Raw genomic sequence first — 20,000 nt, forward strand, 5'->3', positions numbered from 1 at the left:
GAAGCAGCGTCTCCCCTGGTGACTCCTCGGTGTCATGCCCTAAGGAGGGGTCCAAGGAGGCGGAGCACATGCTGTGTGAGGTGAGGGTTGTCCATTGCACTTGAGAGTGTGACAGGCGCCGCCTGCTGGTCGTGCTAGGTTTGGTGGGGGCTGCTGCAGCCTGTGAAGACGAGAGAAGCGGGAGTAGCGCCGAGCATGGTAAATGGAGGAGTAAAAAATGTTGTTCCGTGTGGGTTGGGGCATTGTGCCTGGGGCAGTGTGGGAGTTCCCAGTGGGAGGGTGTTCCGCTGCAATTAAGAGCAGTCGGCTCCAGGCCGGTGGGCCGGGTGAGCAGAAGAGAGCTGAAAGTGCAGCCTTTCCTGCCTACGGCCATACCACCCTGAATGCGCCCGATCTCGTCCGATCTCGGAAGCTAAGCAAGGTCGGGCCTGGTTAGTACTTGGATGGGAGACCGCCTGGGAATACCAGGTGCTGTAGGCATTTTGCCTCTCGCACACACTAGGTGGCGCACGTCTAACCTCCATTACACAGCTTCCTCGCTAATTTCATTTTACACTTTTTATTTACTACACTCTTTTTTTACTCTCTTAAAAAAAGAAAGGAAAAAGAACAGCATTAACACGAAAATACACACTTTCCCAAGGAAAACTTACAATTATTATGCACTTTACACTCGGCCCAAAGTCAAGACAGCATTTGCTCCACGACGGACAAAGGCTCCCCTAGCTAAGGCTTTGCTTTCTTGCGGTAAGCATATGTGTCAGGTCTTCAGATCAGATCTCACTTCTTGGCATCTCATTTCCTGGCAGGTCATGGGTTGTGATGCCACTTCCTGTTTTTCCAGGTGCGATTTCACACGGCCTGATGTCATGTGCCGTGATGTCATGTGCCGTGATGTCACTTGCATAGTGTCTAACTTGGTTAGTCCCCCGACTTATTTTCTTTAAGACTTGTACCATGAATAATCCTTAGCCCCCAAGAAATAGTGCTCGAGCCTACAATTGGCAACCAAATGCAAAAAATCAGCACAGCGTGTGGGAAATCTGATAAAAGGACGATGATCTATTCGGTGTGGAAGAATGAAGTGAGTTGCAGACGCAAGTGTAATAGAGTCCAAAAGCAGAGCATTCCAGAAACAGGGAATAAAAAGAGGAAAGGTGCGTACAATTTGAGCTGTTTTAAAAGCATTCGGCAGCATTTTCCGGCATTTCCTGGCGCTGTAAGAGGTGTCATTAACTCAACGATCCATTTATCGACCACAGAAAGAATGGGTGAGCAGGGCCTGTGCAGAATAAACCCTCTTCAACATAGGAAAACATCCCAGCAGAGAGCACGTGATCCACTGTTGCGTCCTAAGCATTAAACAACACACCTCTGACCCTTTCACTTTCACTGGGGTTGTGAGAAGGGGCGTTATTTTGCATCTTGTTTCAGAAAGGAGTCCATGATGACAGATCCGATTTTTCCGACAACTCCTACGTACTTTCAGTGGGACCCTGGTTTGCCAAAAGGAAAGGAAAGACTGGCCACCCTCTGCCTGCAAGGCATGGCGAATGTGTTGCAGATGGCAGAGTCTGAGTGACAGAGCCTCTCCAGTAAGTGAAAAAAGTGCAAGAAGAGGTAAGTGATTGGCGTGCCTTCCCGTTTCTTTCTGGAGTTGTTAAGGTAGTGTAGAAGAGCTATTTCTCCTGGCCAGAGTGAATGGAGGTGTCGCCACCCAGTGGGATGAGGAAAAGAGAACTGCATAGCAGCAACTATTGGTCCTTGGGAGGGGGGAATGAAGGCTGCTGTTGAGAAGCAGCGTCTCCCCTGGTGACTCCTCGGTGTCATGCCCTAAGGAGGGGTCCAAGGAGGCGCAGCACATGCTGTGTGAGGTGAGGGTTGTCCATTGCACTTGAGAGTGTGACAGGCGCCGCCTGCTGGTCGTGCTAGGTTTGGTGGGGGCTGCTGCAGCCTGTGAAGACGAGAGAAGCGGGAGTAGCGCCGAGCATGGTAAATGGAGGAGTAAAAAATGTTGTTCCGTGTGGGTTGGGGCATTGTGCCTGGGGCAGTGTGGGAGTTCCCAGTGGGAGGGTGTTCCGCTGCAATTAAGAGCAGTCGGCTCCAGGCCGGTGGGCCGGGTGAGCAGAAGAGAGCTGAAAGTGCAGCCTTTCCTGCCTACGGCCATACCACCCTGAATGCGCCCGATCTCGTCCGATCTCGGAAGCTAAGCAGGGTCGGGCCTGGTTAGAACTTGGATGGGAGACCGCCTGGGAATACCAGGTGCTGTAGGCATTTTGCCTCTCGCGCACACTAGGTGGCGCACGTCTAACCTCCATTACACAGCTTCCTCGCTAATTTCATTTGACACTTTTTATTTACTACACTCTTTTTTTACTCTCTTAAAAAAAGAAAGGAAAAAGAACAGCATTAACACGAAAATACACACTTTCCCAAGGAAAACTTACAATTATTATGCACTTTACACTCGGCCCAAAGTCAAGACAGCATTTGCTCCACGACGGACAAAGGCTCCCCTAGCTAAGGCTTTGCTTTCTTGCGGTAAGCATATGTGTCAGGTCTTCAGATCAGATCTCACTTCTTGGCATCTCATTTCCTGGCAGGTCATGGGTTGTGATGCCACTTCCTGTTTTTCCAGGTGCGATTTCACACGGCCTGATGTCATGTGCCGTGATGTCATGTGCCGTGATGTCACTTGCATAGTGTCTAACTTGGTTAGTCCCCCGACTTATTTTCTTTAAGACTTGTACCATGAATAATCCTTAGCCCCCAAGAAATAGTGCTCGAGCCTACAATTGGCAACCAAATGCAAAAAATCAGCACAGCGTGTGGGAAATCTGATAAAAGGACGATGATCTATTAGGTGTGGAAGAATGAAGTGAGTTGCAGACGCAAGTGTAATAGAGTCCAAAAGCAGAGCATTCCAGAAACAGGGAATAAAAAGAGGAAAGGTGCGTACAATTTGAGCTGTTTTAAAAGCATTCGGCAGCATTTTCCGGCATTTCCTGGCGCTGTAAGAGGTGTCATTAACTCAACGATCCATTTATCGACCACAGAAAGAATGGGTGAGCAGGGCCTGTGCAGAATAAACCCTCTTCAACATAGGAAAACATCCCAGCAGAGAGCACGTGATCCACTGTTGCGTCCTAAGCATTAAACAACACACCTCTGACCCTTTCACTTTCACTGGGGTTGTGAGAAGGGGCGTTATTTTGCATCTTGTTTCAGAAAGGAGTCCATGATGACAGATCCGATTTTTCCGACAACTCCTACGTACTTTCAGTGGGACCCTGGTTTGCCAAAAGGAAAGGAAAGACTGGCCACCCTCTGCCTGCAAGGCATGGCGAATGTGTTGCAGATGGCAGAGTCTGAGTGACAGAGCCTCTCCAGTAAGTGAAAAAAGTGCAAGAAGAGGTAAGTGATTGGCGTGCCTTCCCGTTTCTTTCTGGAGTTGTTAAGGTAGTGTAGAAGAGCTATTTCTCCTGGCCAGAGTGAATGGAGGTGTCGCCACCCAGTGGGATGAGGAAAAGAGAACTGCATAGCAGCAACTATTGGTCCTTGGGAGGGGGGAATGAAGGCTGCTGTTGAGAAGCAGCGTCTCCCCTGGTGACTCCTCGGTGTCATGCCCTAAGGAGGGGTCCAAGGAGGCGCAGCACATGCTGTGTGAGGTGAGGGTTGTCCATTGCACTTGAGAGTGTGACAGGCGCCGCCTGCTGGTCGTGCTAGGTTTGGTGGGGGCTGCTGCAGCCTGTGAAGACGAGAGAAGCGGGAGTAGCGCCGAGCATGGTAAATGGAGGAGTAAAAAATGTTGTTCCGTGTGGGTTGGGGCATTGTGCCTGGGGCAGTGTGGGAGTTCCCAGTGGGAGGGTGTTCCGCTGCAATTAAGAGCAGTCGGCTCCAGGCCGGTGGGCCGGCTGAGCAGAAGAGAGCTGAAAGTGCAGCCTTTCCTGCCTACGGCCATACCACCCTGAATGCGCCCGATCTCGTCCGATCTCGGAAGCTAAGCAGGGTCGGGGCTGGTTAGTACTTGGATGGGAGACCGCCTGGGAATACCAGGTGCTGTAGGCATTTTGCCTCTCGCGCACACTAGGTGGCGCACGTCTAACCTCCATTACACAGCTTCCTCGCTAATTTCATTTGACACTTTTTATTTACTACACTCTTTTTTTACTCTCTTAAAAAAGGAAAGGAAAAAGAACAGCATTAACACGAAAATACACACTTTCCCAAGGAAAACTTACAATTATTATGCACTTTACACTCGGCCCAAAGTCAAGACAGCATTTGCTCCACGACGGACAAAGGCTCCCCTAGCTAAGGCTTTGCTTTCTTGCGGTAAGCATATGTGTCAGGTCTTCAGATCAGATCTCACTTCTTGGCATCTCATTTCCTGGCAGGTCATGGGTTGTGATGCCACTTCCTGTTTTTCCAGGTGCGATTTCACACGGCCTGATGTCATGTGCCGTGATGTCATGTGCCGTGATGTCACTTGCATAGTGTCTAACTTGGTTAGTCCCCCGACTTATTTTCTTTAAGACTTGTACCATGAATAATCCTTAGCCCCCAAGAAATAGTGCTCGAGCCTACAATTGGCAACCAAATGCAAAAAATCAGCACAGCGTGTGGGAAATCTGATAAAAGGACGATGATCTATTCGGTGTGGAAGAATGAAGTGAGTTGCAGACGCAAGTGTAATAGAGTCCAAAAGCAGAGCATTCCAGAAACAGGGAATAAAAAGAGGAAAGGTGCGTACAATTTGAGCTGTTTTAAAAGCATTCGGCAGCATTTTCCGGCATTTCCTGGCGCTGTAAGAGGTGTCATTAACTCAACGATCCATTTATCGACCACAGAAAGAATGGGTGAGCAGGGCCTGTGCAGAATAAACCCTCTTCAACATAGGAAAACATCCCAGCAGAGAGCACGTGATCCACTGTTGCGTCTTAAGCATTAAACAACACACCTCTGACCCTTTCACTTTCACTGGGGTTGTGAGAAGGGGCGTTATTTTGCATCTTGTTTCAGAAAGGAGTCCATGATGACAGATCCGATTTTTCCGACAACTCCTACGTACTTTCAGTGGGACCCTGGTTTGCCAAAAGGAAAGGAAAGACTGGCCACCCTCTGCCTGCAAGGCATGGCGAATGTGTTGCAGATGGCAGAGTCTGAGTGACAGAGCCTCTCCAGTAAGTGAAAAAAGTGCAAGAAGAGGTAAGTGATTGGCGTGCCTTCCCGTTTCTTTCTGGAGTTGTTAAGGTAGTGTAGAAGAGCTATTTCTCCTGGCCAGAGTGAATGGAGGTGTCGCCACCCAGTGGGATGAGGAAAAGAGAACTGCATAGCAGCAACTATTGGTCCTTGGGAGGGGGGAATGAAGGCTGCTGTTGAGAAGCAGCGTCTCCCCTGGTGACTCCTCGGTGTCATGCCCTAAGGAGGGGTCCAAGGAGGCGCAGCACATGCTGTGTGAGGTGAGGGTTGTCCATTGCACTTGAGAGTGTGACAGGCGCCGCCTGCTGGTCGTGCTAGGTTTGGTGGGGGCTGCTGCAGCCTGTGAAGACGAGAGAAGCGGGAGTAGCGCCGAGCATGGTAAATGGAGGAGTAAAAAATGTTGTTCCGTGTGGGTTGGGGCATTGTGCCTGGGGCAGTGTGGGAGTTCCCAGTGGGAGGGTGTTCCGCTGCAATTAAGAGCAGTCGGCTCCAGGCCGGTGGGCCGGGTGAGCAGAAGAGAGCTGAAAGTGCAGCCTTTCCTGCCTACGGCCATACCACCCTGAATGCGCCCGATCTCGTCCGATCTCGGAAGCTAAGCAGGGTCGGGCCTGGTTAGTACTTGGATGGGAGACCGCCTGGGAATACCAGGTGCTGTAGGCATTTTGCCTCTCGCGCACACTAGGTGGCGCACGTCTAACCTCCATTACACAGCTTCCTCGCTAATTTCATTTGACACTTTTTATTTACTACACTCTTTTTTTACTCTCTTAAAAAAAGAAAGGAAAAAGAACAGCATTAACACGAAAATACACACTTTCCCAAGGAAAACTTACAATTATTATGCACTTTACACTCGGCCCAAAGTCAAGACAGCATTTGCTCCACGACGGACAAAGGCTCCCCTAGCTAAGGCTTTGCTTTCTTGCGGTAAGCATATGTGTCAGGTCTTCAGATCAGATCTCACTTCTTGGCATCTCATTTCCTGGCAGGTCATGGGTTGTGATGCCACTTCCTGTTTTTCCAGGTGCGATTTCACACGGCCTGATGTCATGTGCCGTGATGTCATGTGCCGTGATGTCACTTGCATAGTGTCTAACTTGGTTAGTCCCCCGACTTATTTTCTTTAAGACTTGTACCATGAATAATCCTTAGCCCCCAAGAAATAGTGCTCGAGCCTACAATTGGCAACCAAATGCAAAAAATCTGCACAGCGTGTGGGAAATCTGATAAAAGGACGATGATCTATTAGGTGTGGAAGAATGAAGTGAGTTGCAGACGCAAGTGTAATAGAGTCCAAAAGCAGAGCATTCCAGAAACAGGGAATAAAAAGAGGAAAGGTGCGTACAATTTGAGCTGTTTTAAAAGCATTCGGCAGCATTTTCCGGCATTTCCTGGCGCTGTAAGAGGTGTCATTAACTCAACGATCCATTTATCGACCACAGAAAGAATGGGTGAGCAGGGCCTGTGCAGAATAAACCCTCTTCAACATAGGAAAACATCCCAGCAGAGAGCACGTGATCCACTGTTGCGTCCTAAGCATTAAACAACACACCTCTGACCCTTTCACTTTCACTGGGGTTGTGAGAAGGGGCGTTATTTTGCATCTTGTTTCAGAAAGGAGTCCATGATGACAGATCCGATTTTTCCGACAACTCCTACGTACTTTCAGTGGGACCCTGGTTTGCCAAAAGGAAAGGAAAGACTGGCCACCCTCTGCCTGCAAGGCATGGCGAATGTGTTGCAGATGGCAGAGTCTGAGTGACAGAGCCTCTCCAGTAAGTGAAAAAAGTGCAAGAAGAGGTAAGTGATTGGCGTGCCTTCCCGTTTCTTTCTGGAGTTGTTAAGGTAGTGTAGAAGAGCTATTTCTCCTGGCCAGAGTGAATGGAGGTGTCGCCACCCAGTGGGATGAGGAAAAGAGAACTGCATAGCAGCAACTATTGGTCCTTGGGAGGGGGGAATGAAGGCTGCTGTTGAGAAGCAGCGTCTCCCCTGGTGACTCCTCGGTGTCATGCCCTAAGGAGGGGTCCAAGGAGGCGCAGCACATGCTGTGTGAGGTGAGGGTTGTCCATTGCACTTGAGAGTGTGACAGGCGCCGCCTGCTGGTCGTGCTAGGTTTGGTGGGGGCTGCTGCAGCCTGTGAAGACGAGAGAAGCGGGAGTAGCGCCGAGCATGGTAAATGGAGGAGTAAAAAATGTTGTTCCGTGTGGGTTGGGGCATTGTGCCTGGGGCAGTGTGGGAGTTCCCAGTGGGAGGGTGTTCCGCTGCAATTAAGAGCAGTCGGCTCCAGGCCGGTGGGCCGGGTGAGCAGAAGAGAGCTGAAAGTGCAGCCTTTCCTGCCTACGGCCATACCACCCTGAATGCGCCCGATCTCGTCCGATCTCGGAAGCTAAGCAGGGTCGGGCCTGGTTAGTACTTGGATGGGAGACCGCCTGGGAATACCAGGTGCTGTAGGCATTTTGCCTCTCGCGCACACTAGGTGGCGCACGTCTAACCTCCATTACACAGCTTCCTCGCTAATTTCATTTGACACTTTTTATTTACTACACTCTTTTTTTACTCTCTTAAAAAAAGAAAGGAAAAAGAACAGCATTAACACGAAAATACACACTTTCCCAAGGAAAACTTACAATTATTATGCACTTTACACTCGGCCCAAAGTCAAGACAGCATTTGCTCCACGACGGACAAAGGCTCCCCTAGCTAAGGCTTTGCTTTCTTGCGGTAAGCATATGTGTCAGGTCTTCAGATCAGATCTCACTTCTTGGCATCTCATTTCCTGGCAGGTCATGGGTTGTGATGCCACTTCCTGTTTTTCCAGGTGCGATTTCACACGGCCTGATGTCATGTGCCGTGATGTCATGTGCCGTGATGTCACTTGCATAGTGTCTAACTTGGTTAGTCCCCCGACTTATTTTCTTTAAGACTTGTACCATGAATAATCCTTAGCCCCCAAGAAATAGTGCTCGAGCCTACAATTGGCAACCAAATGCAAAAAATCTGCACAGCGTGTGGGAAATCTGATAAAAGGACGATGATCTATTAGGTGTGGAAGAATGAAGTGAGTTGCAGACGCAAGTGTAATAGAGTCCAAAAGCAGAGCATTCCAGAAACAGGGAATAAAAAGAGGAAAGGTGCGTACAATTTGAGCTGTTTTAAAAGCATTCGGCAGCATTTTCCGGCATTTCCTGGTGCTGTAAGAGGTGTCATTAACTCAACGATCCATTTATCGACCACAGAAAGAATGGGTGAGCAGGGCCTGTGCAGAATAAACCCTCTTCAAAATAGGAAAACATCCCAGCAGAGAGCACGTGATCCACTGTTGCGTCCTAAGCATTAAACAACACACCTCTGACCCTTTCACTTTCACTGGGGTTGTGAGAAGGGGCGTTATTTTGCATCTTGTTTCAGAAAGGAGTCCATGATGACAGATCCGATTTTTCCGACAACTCCTACGTACTTTCAGTGGGACCCTGGTTTGCCAAAAGGAAAGGAAAGACTGGCCACCCTCTGCCTGCAAGGCATGGCGAATGTGTTGCAGATGGCAGAGTCTGAGTGACAGAGCCTCTCCAGTAAGTGAAAAAAGTGCAAGAAGAGGTAAGTGATTGGCGTGCCTTCCCGTTTCTTTCTGGAGTTGTTAAGGTAGTGTAGAAGAGCTATTTCTCCTGGCCAGAGTGAATGGAGGTGTCGCCACCCAGTGGGATGAGGAAAAGAGAACTGCATAGCAGCAACTATTGGTCCTTGGGAGGGGGGAATGAAGGCTGCTGTTGAGAAGCAGCGTCTCCCCTGGTGACTCCTCGGTGTCATGCCCTAAGGAGGGGTCCAAGGAGGCGCAGCACATGCTGTGTGAGGTGAGGGTTGTCCATTGCACTTGAGAGTGTGACAGGCGCCGCCTGCTGGTCGTGCTAGGTTTGGTGGGGGCTGCTGCAGCCTGTGAAGACGAGAGAAGCGGGAGTAGCGCCGAGCATGGTAAATGGAGGAGTAAAAAATGTTGTTCCGTGTGGGTTGGGGCATTGTGCCTGGGGCAGTGTGGGAGTTCCCAGTGGGAGGGTGTTCCGCTGCAATTAAGAGCAGTCGGCTCCAGGCCGGTGGGCCGGGTGAGCAGAAGAGAGCTGAAAGTGCAGCCTTTCCTGCCTACGGCCATACCACCCTGAATGCGCCCGATCTCGTCCGATCTCGGAAGCTAAGCAGGGTCGGGCCTGGTTAGTACTTGGATGGGAGACCGCCTGGGAATACCAGGTGCTGTAGGCATTTTGCCTCTCGCGCACACTAGGTGGCGCACGTCTAACCTCCATTACACAGCTTCCTCGCTAATTTCATTTTACACTTTTTATTTACTACACTCTTTTTTTACTCTCTTAAAAAAAGAAAGGAAAAAGAACAGCATTAACACGAAAATACACACTTTCCCAAGGAAAACTTACAATTATTATGCACTTTACACTCGGCCCAAAGTCAAGACAGCATTTGCTCCACGACGGACAAAGGCTCCCCTAGCTAAGGCTTTGCTTTCTTGCGGTAAGCATATGTGTCAGGTCTTCAGATCAGATCTCACTTCTTGGCATCTCATTTCCTGGCAGGTCATGGGTTGTGATGCCACTTCCTGTTTTTCCAGGTGCGATTTCACACGGCCTGATGTCATGTGCCGTGATGTCATGTGCCGTGATGTCACTTGCATAGTGTCTAACTTGGTTAGTCCCCCGACTTATTTTCTTTAAGACTTGTACCATGAATAATCCTTAGCCCCCAAGAAATAGTGCTCGAGCCTACAATTGGCAACCAAATGCAAAAAATCAGCACAGCGTGTGGGAAATCTGATAAAAGGACGATGATCTATTAGGTGTGGAAGAATGAAGTGAGTTGCAGACGCAAGTGTAATAGAGTCCAAAAGCAGAGCATTCCAGAAACAGGGAATAAAAAGAGGAAAGGTGCGTACAATTTGAGCTGTTTTAAAAGCATTCGGCAGCATTTTTCGGCATTTCCTGGTGCTGTAAGAGGTGTCATTAACTCAACGATCCATTTATCGACCACAGAAAGAATGGGTGAGCAGGGCCTGTGCAGAATAAACCCTCTTCAAAATAGGAAAACATCCCAGCAGAGAGCACGTGATCCACTGTTGCGTCCTAAGCATTAAACAACACACCTCTGACCCTTTCACTTTCACTGGGGTTGTGAGAAGGGGCGTTATTTTGCATCTTGTTTCAGAAAGGAGTCCATGATGACAGATCCGATTTTTCCGACAACTCCTACGTACTTTCAGTGGGACCCTGGTTTGCCAAAAGGAAAGGAAAGACTGGCCACCCTCTGCCTGCAAGGCATGGCGAATGTGTTGCAGATGGCAGAGTCTGAGTGACAGAGCCTCTCCAGTAAGTGAAAAAAGTGCAAGAAGAGGTAAGTGATTGGCGTGCCTTCCCGTTTCTTTCTGGAGTTGTTAAGGTAGTGTAGAAGAGCTATTTCTCCTGGCCAGAGTGAATGGAGGTGTCGCCACCCAGTGGGATGAGGAAAAGAGAACTGCATAGCAGCAACTATTGGTCCTTGGGAGGGGGGAATGAAGGCTGCTGTTGAGAAGCAGCGTCTCCCCTGGTGACTCCTCGGTGTCATGCCCTAAGGAGGGGTCCAAGGAGGCGCAGCACATGCTGTGTGAGGTGAGGGTTGTCCATTGCACTTGAGAGTGTGACAGGCGCCGCCTGCTGGTCGTGCTAGGTTTGGTGGGGGCTGCTGCAGCCTGTGAAGACGAGAGAAGCGGGAGTAGCGCCGAGCATGGTAAATGGAGGAGTAAAAAATGTTGTTCCGTGTGGGTTGGGGCATTGTGCCTGGGGCAGTGTGGGAGTTCCCAGTGGGAGGGTGTTCCGCTGCAATTAAGAGCAGTCGGCTCCAGGCCGGTGGGCCGGGTGAGCAGAAGAGAGCTGAAAGTGCAGCCTTTCCTGCCTACGGCCATACCACCCTGAATGCGCCCGATCTCGTCCGATCTCGGAAGCTAAGCAGGGTCGGGCCTGGTTAGAACTTGGATGGGAGACCGCCTGGGAATACCAGGTGCTGTAGGCATTTTGCCTCTCGCGCACACTAGGTGGCGCACGTCTAACCTCCATTACACAGCTTCCTCGCTAATTTCATTTGACACTTTTTATTTACTACACTCTTTTTTTACTCTCTTAAAAAAAGAAAGGAAAAAGAACAGCATTAACACGAAAATACACACTTTCCCAAGGAAAACTTACAATTATTATGCACTTTACACTCGGCCCAAAGTCAAGACAGCATTTGCTCCACGACGGACAAAGGCTCCCCTAGCTAAGGCTTTGCTTTCTTGCGGTAAGCATATGTGTCAGGTCTTCAGATCAGATCTCACTTCTTGGCATCTCATTTCCTGGCAGGTCATGGGTTGTGATGCCACTTCCTGTTTTTCCAGGTGCGATTTCACACGGCCTGATGTCATGTGCCGTGATGTCATGTGCCGTGATGTCACTTGCATAGTGTCTAACTTGGTTAGTCCCCCGACTTATTTTCTTTAAGACTTGTACCATGAATAATCCTTAGCCCCCAAGAAATAGTGCTCGAGCCTACAATTGGCAACCAAATGCAAAAAATCAGCACAGCGTGTGGGAAATCTGATAAAAGGACGATGATCTATTAGGTGTGGAAGAATGAAGTGAGTTGCAGACGCAAGTGTAATAGAGTCCAAAAGCAGAGCATTCCAGAAACAGGGAATAAAAAGAGGAAAGGTGCGTACAATTTGAGCTGTTTTAAAAGCATTCGGCAGCATTTTCCGGCATTTCCTGGCGCTGTAAGAGGTGTCATTAACTCAACGATCCATTTATCGACCACAGAAAGAATGGGTGAGCAGGGCCTGTGCAGAATAAACCCTCTTCAACATAGGAAAACATCCCAGCAGAGAGCACGTGATCCACTGTTGCGTCCTAAGCATTAAACAACACACCTCTGACCCTTTCACTTTCACTGGGGTTGTGAGAAGGGGCGTTATTTTGCATCTTGTTTCAGAAAGGAGTCCATGATGACAGATCCGATTTTTCCGACAACTCCTACGTACTTTCAGTGGGACCCTGGTTTGCCAAAAGGAAAGGAAAGACTGGCCACCCTCTGCCTGCAAGGCATGGCGAATGTGTTGCAGATGGCAGAGTCTGAGTGACAGAGCCTCTCCAGTAAGTGAAAAAAGTGCAAGAAGAGGTAAGTGATTGGCGTGCCTTCCCGTTTCTTTCTGGAGTTGTTAAGGTAGTGTAGAAGAGCTATTTCTCCTGGCCAGAGTGAATGGAGGTGTCGCCACCCAGTGGGATGAGGAAAAGAGAACTGCATAGCAGCAACTATTGGTCCTTGGGAGGGGGGAATGAAGGCTGCTGTTGAGAAGCAGCGTCTCCCCTGGTGACTCCTCGGTGTCATGCCCTAAGGAGGGGTCCAAGGAGGCGCAGCACATGCTGTGTGAGGTGAGGGTTGTCCATTGCACTTGAGAGTGTGACAGGCGCCGCCTGCTGGTCGTGCTAGGTTTGGTGGGGGCTGCTGCAGCCTGTGAAGACGAGAGAAGCGGGAGTAGCGCCGAGCATGGTAAATGGAGGAGTAAAAAATGTTGTTCCGTGTGGGTTGGGGCATTGTGCCTGGGGCAGTGTGGGAGTTCCCAGTGGGAGGGTGTTCCGCTGCAATTAAGAGCAGTCGGCTCCAGGCCGGTGGGCCGGGTGAGCAGAAGAGAGCTGAAAGTGCAGCCTTTCCTGCCTACGGCCATACCACCCTGAATGCGCCCGATCTCGTCCGATCTCGGAAGCTAAGCAGGGTCGGGCCTGGTTAGTACTTGGATGGGAGACCGCCTGGGAATACCAGGTGCTGTAGGCATTTTGCCTCTCGCACACACTAGGTGGCGCACGTCTAACCTCCATTACACAGCTTCCTCGCTAATTTCATTTGACACTTTTTATTTACTACACTCTTTTTTTACTCTCTTAAAAAAAGAAAGGAAAAAGAACAGCATTAACACGAAAATACACACTTTCCCAAGGAAAACTTACAATTATTATGCACTTTACACTCGGCCCAAAGTCAAGACAGCATTTGCTCCACGACGGACAAAGGCTCCCCTAGCTAAGGCTTTGCTTTCTTGCGGTAAGCATATGTGTCAGGTCTTCAGATCAGATCTCACTTCTTGGCATCTCATTTCCTGGCAGGTCATGGGTTGTGATGCCACTTCCTGTTTTTCCAGGTGCGATTTCACACGGCCTGATGTCATGTGCCGTGATGTCATGTGCCGTGATGTCACTTGCATAGTGTCTAACTTGGTTAGTCCCCCGACTTATTTTCTTTAAGACTTGTACCATGAATAATCCTTAGCCCCCAAGAAATAGTGCTCGAGCCTACAATTGGCAACCAAATGCAAAAAATCAGCACAGCGTGTGGGAAATCTGATAAAAGGACGATGATCTATTCGGTGTGGAAGAATGAAGTGAGTTGCAGACGCAAGTGTAATAGAGTCCAAAAGCAGAGCATTCCAGAAACAGGGAATAAAAAGAGGAAAGGTGCGTACAATTTGAGCTGTTTTAAAAGCATTCGGCAGCATTTTCCGGCATTTCCTGGCGCTGTAAGAGGTGTCATTAACTCAACGATCCATTTATCGACCACAGAAAGAATGGGTGAGCAGGGCCTGTGCAGAATAAACCCTCTTCAACATAGGAAAACATCCCAGCAGAGAGCACGTGATCCACTGTTGCGTCCTAAGCATTAAACAACACACCTCTGACCCTTTCACTTTCACTGGGGTTGTGAGAAGGGGCGTTATTTTGCATCTTGTTTCAGAAAGGAGTCCATGATGACAGATCCGATTTTTCCGACAACTCCTACGTACTTTCAGTGGGACCCTGGTTTGCCAAAAGGAAAGGAAAGACTGGCCACCCTCTGCCTGCAAGGCATGGCGAATGTGTTGCAGATGGCAGAGTCTGAGTGACAGAGCCTCTCCAGTAAGTGAAAAAAGTGCAAGAAGAGGTAAGTGATTGGCGTGCCTTCCCGTTTCTTTCTGGAGTTGTTAAGGTAGTGTAGAAGAGCTATTTCTCCTGGCCAGAGTGAATGGAGGTGTCGCCACCCAGTGGGATGAGGAAAAGAGAACTGCATAGCAGCAACTATTGGTCCTTGGGAGGGGGGAATGAAGGCTGCTGTTGAGAAGCAGCGTCTCCCCTGGTGACTCCTCGGTGTCATGCCCTAAGGAGGGGTCCAAGGAGGCGGAGCACATGCTGTGTGAGGTGAGGGTTGTCCATTGCACTTGAGAGTGTGACAGGCGCCGCCTGCTGGTCGTGCTAGGTTTGGTGGGGGCTGCTGCAGCCTGTGAAGACGAGAGAAGCGGGAGTAGCGCCGAGCATGGTAAATGGAGGAGTAAAAAATGTTGTTCCGTGTGGGTTGGGGCATTGTGCCTGGGGCAGTGTGGGAGTTCCCAGTGGGAGGGTGTTCCGCTGCAATTAAGAGCAGTCGGCTCCAGGCCGGTGGGCCGGGTGAGCAGAAGAGAGCTGAAAGTGCAGCCTTTCCTGCCTACGGCCATACCACCCTGAATGCGCCCGATCTCGTCCGATCTCGGAAGCTAAGCAAGGTCGGGCCTGGTTAGTACTTGGATGGGAGACCGCCTGGGAATACCAGGTGCTGTAGGCATTTTGCCTCTCGCACACACTAGGTGGCGCACGTCTAACCTCCATTACACAGCTTCCTCGCTAATTTCATTTTACACTTTTTATTTACTACACTCTTTTTTTACTCTCTTAAAAAAAGAAAGGAAAAAGAACAGCATTAACACGAAAATACACACTTTCCCAAGGAAAACTTACAATTATTATGCACTTTACACTCGGCCCAAAGTCAAGACAGCATTTGCTCCACGACGGACAAAGGCTCCCCTAGCTAAGGCTTTGCTTTCTTGCGGTAAGCATATGTGTCAGGTCTTCAGATCAGATCTCACTTCTTGGCATCTCATTTCCTGGCAGGTCATGGGTTGTGATGCCACTTCCTGTTTTTCCAGGTGCGATTTCACACGGCCTGATGTCATGTGCCGTGATGTCATGTGCCGTGATGTCACTTGCATAGTGTCTAACTTGGTTAGTCCCCCGACTTATTTTCTTTAAGACTTGTACCATGAATAATCCTTAGCCCCCAAGAAATAGTGCTCGAGCCTACAATTGGCAACCAAATGCAAAAAATCAGCACAGCGTGTGGGAAATCTGATAAAAGGACGATGATCTATTCGGTGTGGAAGAATGAAGTGAGTTGCAGACGCAAGTGTAATAGAGTCCAAAAGCAGAGCATTCCAGAAACAGGGAATAAAAAGAGGAAAGGTGCGTACAATTTGAGCTGTTTTAAAAGCATTCGGCAGCATTTTCCGGCATTTCCTGGCGCTGTAAGAGGTGTCATTAACTCAACGATCCATTTATCGACCACAGAAAGAATGGGTGAGCAGGGCCTGTGCAGAATAAACCCTCTTCAACATAGGAAAACATCCCAGCAGAGAGCACGTGATCCACTGTTGCGTCCTAAGCATTAAACAACACACCTCTGACCCTTTCACTTTCACTGGGGTTGTGAGAAGGGGCGTTATTTTGCATCTTGTTTCAGAAAGGAGTCCATGATGACAGATCCGATTTTTCCGACAACTCCTACGTACTTTCAGTGGGACCCTGGTTTGCCAAAAGGAAAGGAAAGACTGGCCACCCTCTGCCTGCAAGGCATGGCGAATGTGTTGCAGATGGCAGAGTCTGAGTGACAGAGCCTCTCCAGTAAGTGAAAAAAGTGCAAGAAGAGGTAAGTGATTGGCGTGCCTTCCCGTTTCTTTCTGGAGTTGTTAAGGTAGTGTAGAAGAGCTATTTCTCCTGGCCAGAGTGAATGGAGGTGTCGCCACCCAGTGGGATGAGGAAAAGAGAACTGCATAGCAGCAACTATTGGTCCTTGGGAGGGGGGAATGAAGGCTGCTGTTGAGAAGCAGCGTCTCCCCTGGTGACTCCTCGGTGTCATGCCCTAAGGAGGGGTCCAAGGAGGCGCAGCACATGCTGTGTGAGGTGAGGGTTGTCCATTGCACTTGAGAGTGTGACAGGCGCCGCCTGCTGGTCGTGCTAGGTTTGGTGGGGGCTGCTGCAGCCTGTGAAGACGAGAGAAGCGGGAGTAGCGCCGAGCATGGTAAATGGAGGAGTAAAAAATGTTGTTCCGTGTGGGTTGGGGCATTGTGCCTGGGGCAGTGTGGGAGTTCCCATTGGGAGGGTGTTCCGCTGCAATTAAGAGCAGTCGGCTCCAGGCCGGTGGGCCGGGTGAGCAGAAGAGAGCTGAAAGTGCAGCCTTTCCTGCCTACGGCCATACCACCCTGAATGCGCCCGATCTCGTCCGATCTCGGAAGCTAAGCAGGGTCGGGCCTGGTTAGAACTTGGATGGGAGACCGCCTGGGAATACCAGGTGCTGTAGGCATTTTGCCTCTCGCGCACACTAGGTGGCGCACGTCTAACCTCCATTACACAGCTTCCTCGCTAATTTCATTTGACACTTTTTATTTACTACACTCTTTTTTTACTCTCTTAAAAAAAGAAAGGAAAAAGAACAGCATTAACACGAAAATACACACTTTCCCAAGGAAAACTTACAATTATTATGCACTTTACACTCGGCCCAAAGTCAAGACAGCATTTGCTCCACGACGGACAAAGGCTCCCCTAGCTAAGGCTTTGCTTTCTTGCGGTAAGCATATGTGTCAGGTCTTCAGATCAGATCTCACTTCTTGGCATCTCATTTCCTGGCAGGTCATGGGTTGTGATGCCACTTCCTGTTTTTCCAGGTGCGATTTCACACGGCCTGATGTCATGTGCCGTGATGTCATGTGCCGTGATGTCACTTGCATAGTGTCTAACTTGGTTAGTCCCCCGACTTATTTTCTTTAAGACTTGTACCATGAATAATCCTTAGCCCCCAAGAAATAGTGCTCGAGCCTACAATTGGCAACCAAATGCAAAAAATCAGCACAGCGTGTGGGAAATCTGATAAAAGGACGATGATCTATTCGGTGTGGAAGAATGAAGTGAGTTGCAGACGCAAGTGTAATAGAGTCCAAAAGCAGAGCATTCCAGAAACAGGGAATAAAAAGAGGAAAGGTGCGTACAATTTGAGCTGTTTTAAAAGCATTCGGCAGCATTTTCCGGCATTTCCTGGCGCTGTAAGAGGTGTCATTAACTCAACGATCCATTTATCGACCACAGAAAGAATGGGTGAGCAGGGCCTGTGCAGAATAAACCCTCTTCAACATAGGAAAACATCCCAGCAGAGAGCACGTGATCCACTGTTGCGTCCTAAGCATTAAACAACACACCTCTGACCCTTTCACTTTCACTGGGGTTGTGAGAAGGGGCGTTATTTTGCATCTTGTTTCAGAAAGGAGTCCATGATGACAGATCCGATTTTTCCGACAACTCCTACGTACTTTCAGTGGGACCCTGGTTTGCCAAAAGGAAAGGAAAGACTGGCCACCCTCTGCCTGCAAGGCATGGCGAATGTGTTGCAGATGGCAGAGTCTGAGTGACAGAGCCTCTCCAGTAAGTGAAAAAAGTGCAAGAAGAGGTAAGTGATTGGCGTGCCTTCCCGTTTCTTTCTGGAGTTGTTAAGGTAGTGTAGAAGAGCTATTTCTCCTGGCCAGAGTGAATGGAGGTGTCGCCACCCAGTGGGATGAGGAAAAGAGAACTGCATAGCAGCAACTATTGGTCCTTGGGAGGGGGGAATGAAGGCTGCTGTTGAGAAGCAGCGTCTCCCCTGGTGACTCCTCGGTGTCATGCCCTAAGGAGGGGTCCAAGGAGGCGCAGCACATGCTGTGTGAGGTGAGGGTTGTCCATTGCACTTGAGAGTGTGACAGGCGCCGCCTGCTGGTCGTGCTAGGTTTGGTGGGGGCTGCTGCAGCCTGTGAAGACGAGAGAAGCGGGAGTAGCGCCGAGCATGGTAAATGGAGGAGTAAAAAATGTTGTTCCGTGTGGGTTGGGGCATTGTGCCTGGGGCAGTGTGGGAGTTCCCAGTGGGAGGGTGTTCCGCTGCAATTAAGAGCAGTCGGCTCCAGGCCGGTGGGCCAGGTGAGCAGAAGAGAGCTGAAAGTGCAGCCTTTCCTGCCTACGGCCATACCACCCTGAATGCGCCCGATCTCGTCCGATCTCGGAAGCTAAGCAGGGTCGGGCCTGGTTAGTACTTGGATGGGAGACCGCCTGGGAATACCAGGTGCTGTAGGCATTTTGCCTCTCGCGCACACTAGGTGGCGCACGTCTAACCTCCATTACACAGCTTCCTCGCTAATTTCATTTGACACTTTTTATTTACTACACTCTTTTTTTACTCTCTTAAAAAAGGAAAGGAAAAAGAACAGCATTAACACGAAAATACACACTTTCCCAAGGAAAACTTACAATTATTATGCACTTTACACTCGGCCCAAAGTCAAGACAGCATTTGCTCCACGACGGACAAAGGCTCCCCTAGCTAAGGCTTTGCTTTCTTGCGGTAAGCATATGTGTCAGGTCTTCAGATCAGATCTCACTTCTTGGCATCTCATTTCCTGGCAGGTCATGGGTTGTGATGCCACTTCCTGTTTTTCCAGGTGCGATTTCACACGGCCTGATGTCATGTGCCGTGATGTCATGTGCCGTGATGTCACTTGCATAGTGTCTAACTTGGTTAGTCCCCCGACTTATTTTCTTTAAGACTTGTACCATGAATAATCCTTAGCCCCCAAGAAATAGTGCTCGAGCCTACAATTGGCAACCAAATGCAAAAAATCAGCACAGCGTGTGGGAAATCTGATAAAAGGACGATGATCTATTCGGTGTGGAAGAATGAAGTGAGTTGCAGACGCAAGTGTAATAGAGTCCAAAAGCAGAGCATTCCAGAAACAGGGAATAAAAAGAGGAAAGGTGCGTACAATTTGAGCTGTTTTAAAAGCATTCGGCAGCATTTTCCGGCATTTCCTGGCGCTGTAAGAGGTGTCATTAACTCAACGATCCATTTATCGACCACAGAAAGAATGGGTGAGCAGGGCCTGTGCAGAATAAACCCTCTTCAACATAGGAAAACATCCCAGCAGAGAGCACGTGATCCACTGTTGCGTCCTAAGCATTAAACAACACACCTCTGACCCTTTCACTTTCACTGGGGTTGTGAGAAGGGGCGTTATTTTGCATCTTGTTTCAGAAAGGAGTCCATGATGACAGATCCGATTTTTCCGACAACTCCTACGTACTTTCAGTGGGACCCTGGTTTGCCAAAAGGAAAGGAAAGACTGGCCACCCTCTGCCTGCAAGGCATGGCGAATGTGTTGCAGATGGCAGAGTCTGAGTGACAGAGCCTCTCCAGTAAGTGAAAAAAGTGCAAGAAGAGGTAAGTGATTGGCGTGCCTTCCCGTTTCTTTCTGGAGTTGTTAAGGTAGTGTAGAAGAGCTATTTCTCCTGGCCAGAGTGAATGGAGGTGTCGCCACCCAGTGGGATGAGGAAAAGAGAACTGCATAGCAGCAACTATTGGTCCTTGGGAGGGGGGAATGAAGGCTGCTGTTGAGAAGCAGCGTCTCCCCTGGTGACTCCTCGGTGTCATGCCCTAAGGAGGGGTCCAAGGAGGCGCAGCACATGCTGTGTGAGGTGAGGGTTGTCCATTGCACTTGAGAGTGTGACAGGCGCCGCCTGCTGGTCGTGCTAGGTTTGGTGGGGGCTGCTGCAGCCTGTGAAGACGAGAGAAGCGGGAGTAGCGCCGAGCATGGTAAATGGAGGAGTAAAAAATGTTGTTCCGTGTGGGTTGGGGCATTGTGCCTGGGGCAGTGTGGGAGT

At 49.5% G+C, this 20,000-nt stretch overlaps 11 non-coding genes across 11 annotated transcripts; all 11 read left to right on the forward strand.

Moving 5' to 3' along the window:
- Positions 1 to 361: 361 nt before the first annotated feature.
- LOC138252705 (5S ribosomal RNA) lies at positions 362 to 480 on the forward strand. The gene has a single exon (XR_011195430.1). It is a non-coding gene; the product is annotated as a 5S ribosomal RNA (ribosomal RNA).
- A 1,675-nt stretch (positions 481 to 2,155) lies between these two features.
- LOC138253393 (5S ribosomal RNA) lies at positions 2,156 to 2,274 on the forward strand. Its single transcript, XR_011196085.1, has one exon. It is a non-coding gene; the product is annotated as a 5S ribosomal RNA (ribosomal RNA).
- Positions 2,275 to 3,949: 1,675 nt separating this feature from the next.
- On the forward strand, positions 3,950 to 4,068 carry LOC138253325 (5S ribosomal RNA). The gene has a single exon (XR_011196018.1). It is a non-coding gene; the product is annotated as a 5S ribosomal RNA (ribosomal RNA).
- A 1,675-nt stretch (positions 4,069 to 5,743) lies between these two features.
- On the forward strand, positions 5,744 to 5,862 carry LOC138253040 (5S ribosomal RNA). Its single transcript, XR_011195746.1, has one exon. It is a non-coding gene; the product is annotated as a 5S ribosomal RNA (ribosomal RNA).
- Positions 5,863 to 7,537: 1,675 nt separating this feature from the next.
- LOC138253160 (5S ribosomal RNA) lies at positions 7,538 to 7,656 on the forward strand. Its single transcript, XR_011195857.1, has one exon. It is a non-coding gene; the product is annotated as a 5S ribosomal RNA (ribosomal RNA).
- Positions 7,657 to 9,331: 1,675 nt separating this feature from the next.
- LOC138253274 (5S ribosomal RNA) lies at positions 9,332 to 9,450 on the forward strand. Its single transcript, XR_011195968.1, has one exon. It is a non-coding gene; the product is annotated as a 5S ribosomal RNA (ribosomal RNA).
- Positions 9,451 to 11,125: 1,675 nt separating this feature from the next.
- On the forward strand, positions 11,126 to 11,244 carry LOC138253405 (5S ribosomal RNA). Its single transcript, XR_011196096.1, has one exon. It is a non-coding gene; the product is annotated as a 5S ribosomal RNA (ribosomal RNA).
- A 1,675-nt stretch (positions 11,245 to 12,919) lies between these two features.
- Positions 12,920 to 13,038, forward strand: LOC138253387 (5S ribosomal RNA). The gene has a single exon (XR_011196079.1). It is a non-coding gene; the product is annotated as a 5S ribosomal RNA (ribosomal RNA).
- A 1,675-nt stretch (positions 13,039 to 14,713) lies between these two features.
- On the forward strand, positions 14,714 to 14,832 carry LOC138252716 (5S ribosomal RNA). Its single transcript, XR_011195441.1, has one exon. It is a non-coding gene; the product is annotated as a 5S ribosomal RNA (ribosomal RNA).
- Positions 14,833 to 16,507: 1,675 nt separating this feature from the next.
- On the forward strand, positions 16,508 to 16,626 carry LOC138253416 (5S ribosomal RNA). The gene has a single exon (XR_011196107.1). It is a non-coding gene; the product is annotated as a 5S ribosomal RNA (ribosomal RNA).
- Positions 16,627 to 18,301: 1,675 nt separating this feature from the next.
- Positions 18,302 to 18,420, forward strand: LOC138253501 (5S ribosomal RNA). Its single transcript, XR_011196191.1, has one exon. It is a non-coding gene; the product is annotated as a 5S ribosomal RNA (ribosomal RNA).
- The last annotated feature ends 1,580 nt before the right edge of the window (positions 18,421 to 20,000 follow it).

The sequence above is a fragment of the Pleurodeles waltl genome, chromosome 8, assembly GCF_031143425.1.
Source record: "Pleurodeles waltl isolate 20211129_DDA chromosome 8, aPleWal1.hap1.20221129, whole genome shotgun sequence".
Taxonomy (NCBI): Eukaryota; Metazoa; Chordata; class Amphibia; order Caudata; family Salamandridae; genus Pleurodeles; species Pleurodeles waltl.